Source organism: Cricetulus griseus, unplaced genomic scaffold (assembly GCF_003668045.3).
Source record: "Cricetulus griseus strain 17A/GY unplaced genomic scaffold, alternate assembly CriGri-PICRH-1.0 unplaced_scaffold_111, whole genome shotgun sequence".
Lineage (NCBI taxonomy): Eukaryota > Metazoa > Chordata > Mammalia > Rodentia > Cricetidae > Cricetulus > Cricetulus griseus.
Window position 1 is genome coordinate 86,693 of NW_023276822.1, and position 6,298 is coordinate 92,990.

Below are 6,298 nucleotides of genomic sequence, written 5' to 3' on the forward strand. Positions count from 1 at the left end.
TTGACCTAAAACACGTACTTTGTGTCTAGACCTGCCTTTCCATTCAAAGTTACATTCGAAACCACTGCTTCTGACTCCCTATGTACTTAAAACTGTTTTAAGATGGTAATCAACAATAAATCCAGGAGTTTCCCATTCTTTGAACACAACTTCTGTCTCATCATGTCTCCAGTGAGCTCTTCCCCCATATTCTTATATAAAACAACTGGCATGCTCCATTCATCATTACTTCTCTGGTCTCCTTTGCTTTTTAAAATAAAATGCCAAGGACTTTGCAAAAAGGTGAGAATAGTAATGGACTGCCATTCTGTCTCATGACTTTCAATCCATTTTTATACCCTCAGACATGATTTGGGTTTCTTATTCCATAACACTAAGAGTCCATTACCTTTCTCTCCTTTTGCCAAAGTCCTTGGCATTTTACTTTAAAAACCAAAGGAGACCAGAGTGGTGATGATGAACGGAGTGCATCAGTTGTTTTATATGAGAATATGGGGAAGAACTTGCTGTATACCTGAGGAGACAGAAGTTGTATTTAAGAATGGGAAACTGCTGGATTTATTGTTGATTACCATATTAAAAGAGTTTTCAGTAAATAGGGAGTCAGTATCAGTGTCTTTGAATGTAACATTGAATGGGAAGGCAGGTCTAAGCACAAAGTACTTGTTTTAGGTCAAAGTCAGCAAAATTGTGAAACCTGGTGATGACTGATGGAGACATTCAGGGGTTAAAACAGCCTTTCTTACTAATAACAATGTTAAGGTTGATGGTGGGCGATGCTTCGTTGAGCAAGCTGTCATGCATTGTCCCTGTCATCTACTCTCTGGATGCTGTTCCCACTCTAAGATCAAGAATCCTCAGCTAATTGATTCTAATGTCCTTCAGGATAAGGGCAAAGAATTGAGGAGGTGAGAGTGGTCTTTGGAAGGTGAGGGGAAGGCCCTGATGAAGGTGCTGCAAATTGAATAGCTTTACTTTTCATGGTTAACATGGGACATCTACTGTAGAAAGAAAGTTAGACAGTTGCTTGAGATTGAAGGCTTCAAAGGCACCTCAGGAGTTAACACTGTAGCTGATGTGAAATTAGACAGCATTTTATAATCCATTGGGTCAAAACATTTGCTAATTTTTTCCCTTTAAGAAATTAGTTCTTAGAAAATTTCTTGTTAATTTTCTGAGACAGGGTTTCTCTGAGTAGCCCTGGCTATCTTGGAACTTCCTCTGTAGACAGACTGGCCTTGAACTCAGAGATACACCTGCCTCTCTCTCCTGAGTGCTGGGATTAAGATATGTGCCAACACAGCCTGGTTAAATTCTTGGTTATTTTTGTGAGTATAATGTGGAGGCACAGTGGGAATTTTAGCTACAATTTTTGTAAATGTCTATCTAATTGTAAATACAGTAATTGGTAGCTACTTACTCTGGGATTATGTGCCTTTTCTTTAGATAACTCTTAATCATGATACTATAAAGACAGAATCAACTATATGCTCAAGGCATGAAATCCACAAAATCAATTATTCATAAACTTGAGATACAGAAAACACATAGGAATAATTAAATTCTTCCATCATTTATTTTGTTCCTCTCCTGGTCTCTGTATGTTCATGTAATTTGTAGAGTGTCACCTGGTAGCAAAAGATACTGAGAGAAGGGAATAACTGATCTTATTCTTTTGTTAACTTTCAGGCCGAAGAACAATTGAGAATTGTTGAACTAGAAAGAAAGATTCATGTGGAAATGATGAAACTAGAACAAGAACGACAACACCAACAAAAAGAAGATGAAGTTAATATCCTGGGAAATGGGAATTGCAGGCCAAAACTGTCCTTCTCATTAAAAACCCAGGATTGAATGGCAGACTCTGCACTTTTAACAAAGAAAAATGAAAAAACTTCATATTGTAGCTTCATGTTGAGGTCGGTTTTTTTGTTGTTGTTTGTTTTAATTTGGAAAGTTAACTTGTTCTCATAGGGGCTATGCTCTGCAGTCCCTTTATTTTTCCCACTTTTTCTCCATTACGTCAGATCCTTATCAGATCATTGCTGTCTTCTAGAAGTGTTGTATTTTTTCACCTGTTGGGATTCTGTACATGTTGATGGCCTGCTGAGGAGTAGGTCACTTGGTGAATAGCTTGGTCTTATAAGGTGTTCAATGACCACTGACTTTGGGATTATCCTCTGTTTACTATGTCATAATGCTGGTTTTGCTGACTTTTTGTTTTTTGTGCATTTATAAAAACAGAAAAAGTTGGTAATTGCATTGCAAAATATCCAGGGTTTTGCTGGACTGTCTGGTGTTGATACAGCAGTGTCCTTGTGATACTGTGGCTCTTGGTGTTCCTGGTAACAGGATAACAGTTGGTGACCTGCTATAGAAGTACCCACAGTGTAGTATGGCCTCTGTTAGACTTTTCTTTCTTCCATTGACAAAATCAAACAAGCATTCCCCACTGCAAATAAATGATTTTGCTCAATAAACTCTTAAATTCATATGTTTAAGCAATTTTTTGGAGTTCTTGTAAGACTAAAGGGTGATTTACTTTAGAAGCCTTGGAATTGTGCTAGATTTCCTCTGGTTTATAGTTTTCACAGTGTTTGTATGTACATTAAATATACTTGTAAATTAGTACTACTGGATATTTTTGCAGACACTACTTTATGCTGATCAGAGTTAAAACATCAAGTATTATCTTTGAAAAATCCTAAACCTATTCCTCTATTATAGAAAATAAGTATTGTTGTCACAAATTATACTTAATAAACACTAGAAAATATGTTTTTCAAGTTCATGAACTATTAAGTCACTTTCAGAGAGGATGGACCATCAGATAGAAATTGACTTTGTATGTTCAATAGGGCTAAAATAATCTTTATCCTTCCATGTTCATTTGTGGGATAAACACATTTAAAATGACTCACTTTATTAGCAATTCAGATGTTCCCTTTAATTCCTAGCTGTGTTTTCTTGAGTTATTTTAAATTTTTGGTGCATTATATAATTAACTGTTGATTGTTTATTTTTATTATAGTATTTAAAATTTGTGGTTATTGCCATTAATACTGTAGAGTGTGCAGATTTCTTGATTATATAAATGAAAACTTTAAATTAGCTTGGTATGAGGAGTCTTCAATGCTTAAAATGAAGGTTGCGAGGCAAGGACTATAGTTTCATTTAGGATGTAGCAAATGAGCCTGTTGCTGTTCTGAATCGTGAGTTGGTCGCTTAACTGTACTAGTATACACAGTGTGTGTGAGTCTGTGTGTATGTACACATACATGTCCCGTCCTGCTACGGGCATAGGCTCCAGACTTGTCACGAAGTGCGCAGAACAGGGAGCGCCTTGGCCATGTCCATGTCCAGGTTCAGGAGGGACTCCGTGTGGAAGTACTGTTGGGGATTTTTGATGGTTTTCTGCAGAACTGCCATCTCCAGTCAGTTTAAGAACCTATCTACGGGAATTCATGCAACTCCAGGTAAGTGGCATCCAGGATCCCTTTTGCTAACAGGGGGTCCGCCTTGTGGTCCAGGCGCGCGCGGGCCGGGGGTGCCTCGGAGTCTGTTTCTAAATCCTGAGGCTCCCGTCCCCCCACCCCCCCACGTTTCTTTACGTGGGGACCAGCTGGAATTCCTTGGTCTCCAAACTCAAGAGCTCCAGGGTGCCAGATAACCTGGCGACTCGGGTGGCACCTCGGGAAATGTGTCTGAAGGCTCTACCCGGCCCTCCGGTATTTTGGAGCACTGAGGACGTCACCACTAAAGGGGCTGCAGACGCACATCGACGGGTGGGTTCTGGAGCCGGCTGAGATGTTACGCTCTTGAGAAGCACCAGAGGTAGGGCCCCGAGGGAAGGAGACAGACATTGGGGATCTACAGCAGTGGAATGTGCCTTTGAAAAGGGGACAGGGGGGCTGCAGTCTACGGGAGACAGCGTGAATACGAGTCTGCTCCACAGCCAGGACCTGCACGGGGGAGCTCGCTGGCTGTGGGGGAACTCAGGCAGCCTGCCCTCTGCAATCCGGCCTCTCCTTTCGCATCAGAACCGGTGGCCCAGAGTCCACTAGGTCCGGAAAGCTGGCTCCATTTTAAAAACGCATTTTGGGAAACCACAGAGTCTTGCCCAGTCAACTCTGCAGCTTTCGTAATTGGGTGTCACTAGTCTCTTGATCTTGTAAATAACCCAAAATGGATATTTTTGCCTGTTGACAGAAGGCCCTTGTTTTAAAGTTACTGCGACCATCTCTGATGTAGTCTGGTATAGATTTTTGTTTTGTTTTGTGTTTTCATGTAAGTGTTATATTTGCTTCCTTGGAGTGTCATCTTTGCAGCTAAACGGGATCTACAGGCACATGGTCGTGCCACAAGGAACCCGGGTGTGACCTGAGCGCTGCTGTTGCTACTCAGACTGGATCCCCGTGGAGGCAGAGGGTGATGCTAGCTCTGGGTGCCCTTAGCAATGATAGTGATGGCTCGCCCCTCCCCCCTGCCCCAGCCTGGCTGCTTCTCTCCACTTTGCACTTTAATTCACAGCCTCTCTGAGAGGCAGCCCCTCCCCCTCCGGTCTGGATTTAATATCTATATTTAAGTATAGATTAAAGAAATTCCCATGAAACCACTCAGAGCCACAGAGCGACTAAGTATGTTTTTGTGTTCGTTGTGACCACTATACTTGCGTGTGCCGCAGGGAGGATTAGAAGCATTGACTTGTCTGGGGGAGAGGGGGCAAGCAGTATTATGCGTGTCTAGCATCTGGAGAGGAGTGTCTTCTGTTTGTTATGTGTTAGTGAGGGAGTGGTGACTTATCTTTACTCACTAATTTTCTGAGTTGTGGCCACCGATGCAGAGAGAGTTGCTAAGGGCTTGCATATCGGAGGAGCAGGGCTCCCCACAATTCTTTCTAAAGGATTTTCTATGTATTAGAGCGCTCTGGAACTTAGCGAAGGAAATTCCACCCAGATGTCTGCAGTGGAGCTTTGGAGGCTCTGTTTTTGGGGGTGGCAGGAAGTGGAGAAGGGGAGCTACATGGAGAGAGCACCAGCTATGGGGAGCGGAGTCGGGATTGGCGCCAGGCAGGCGGGCACTGCGGGTGGTATGCAAAGCTTGGAGCTGCCAGTAGGCGAGTAAATCCTGAATCTGGTTCAGGCAGCTGGAACCCTTGGTGCTATAATCAGGCCAGGAGGCTCTGGATCAGAGGCTGGAAGCCATCAGCCACGGGCATAGGCTCCACACTTGTCCCGGAGTGCGCAGAACTGGGAGCAACTTGGCCATGGCCATGGCCAGGCCCTGGTCCAGGAGGGAGTCCGTGTGGAAGTTCTTTTGTGGACTTTTGATGCTTTTCTGCAGAATTGCGATCTCCAGCCCGACAGTTTTAGAGCCTATCTACTGGAATTCCTCCAATTCCAGGTAAGTGGCTTCCACGATCCCCTTTGCTCACCCGGCCCGGGCCTGTCCCTGGGGGGGGGCGCTATGTTTTCCAGGCGGGAGGATGCCTCAGAGTCTGTTTATAGACCCCAGGCGCCTGTCCCCCACCCCTAACCCGCCACGTTTCCTTACGTGGGGACCAACTGGACTTCCAAACTCAAGTGCTCCTGGGTGCCCGATAACCTGGCGACTCGGGTGGCACCTCGAGAAAGGTTTCTGATGGCTCTTCCCGGCCCTCCTGTCTTTTTGGAGAACGGAGGAATTCGCCACTAAAGGGGCTGCAGACGCACATCAAAGGGCGGGCTCTGGAGCCGGCAGAGATGTTGTGCTATTGGGAAGCACTTGAGCTAGGACCCCTAGGGAAAGCGACAGACACTGGGGGGTCTGGGGCAGTGGAATGTCTCCAGCCATCCTTTGGGATTTGAGACCGGGGACTTGGGAACCTCACGTGGTTGCTGCAATTACCTCATCTTCCAACTATGTCCAGAAAGTGCTGTGGGGAGTTCTGGTCTCAGCCCTGAAAGTGTGTGGAGACGCTGGCTGGCTTCTGGCTTGGAGGTAGACCTTTGAGATTAGAAGCAAAATGAGTGGCCTAATTGGAGTTGAGGGTATGGTGAGTGGCTTCAGATTAGAGATGAACGCATTGATTTAGAAATTACCCCATAAGCAAAGAATTGCTGGTACTGTCTTGAAAGTGGTAAATTTCAAATTCACCAACATAATTGACCAAACGCATTCCGTTTCGAAAGCGCAAAAACTCTTCACTTGTAAATGACCCAAAATAGATATTTTTGCATGTTGCCAGAAGGCCCTTGTTTTAAAGTTACTGCGACCATCTTTGATGTAGTCTGGTATAGATTTTTGTTTTGTTTTGTGT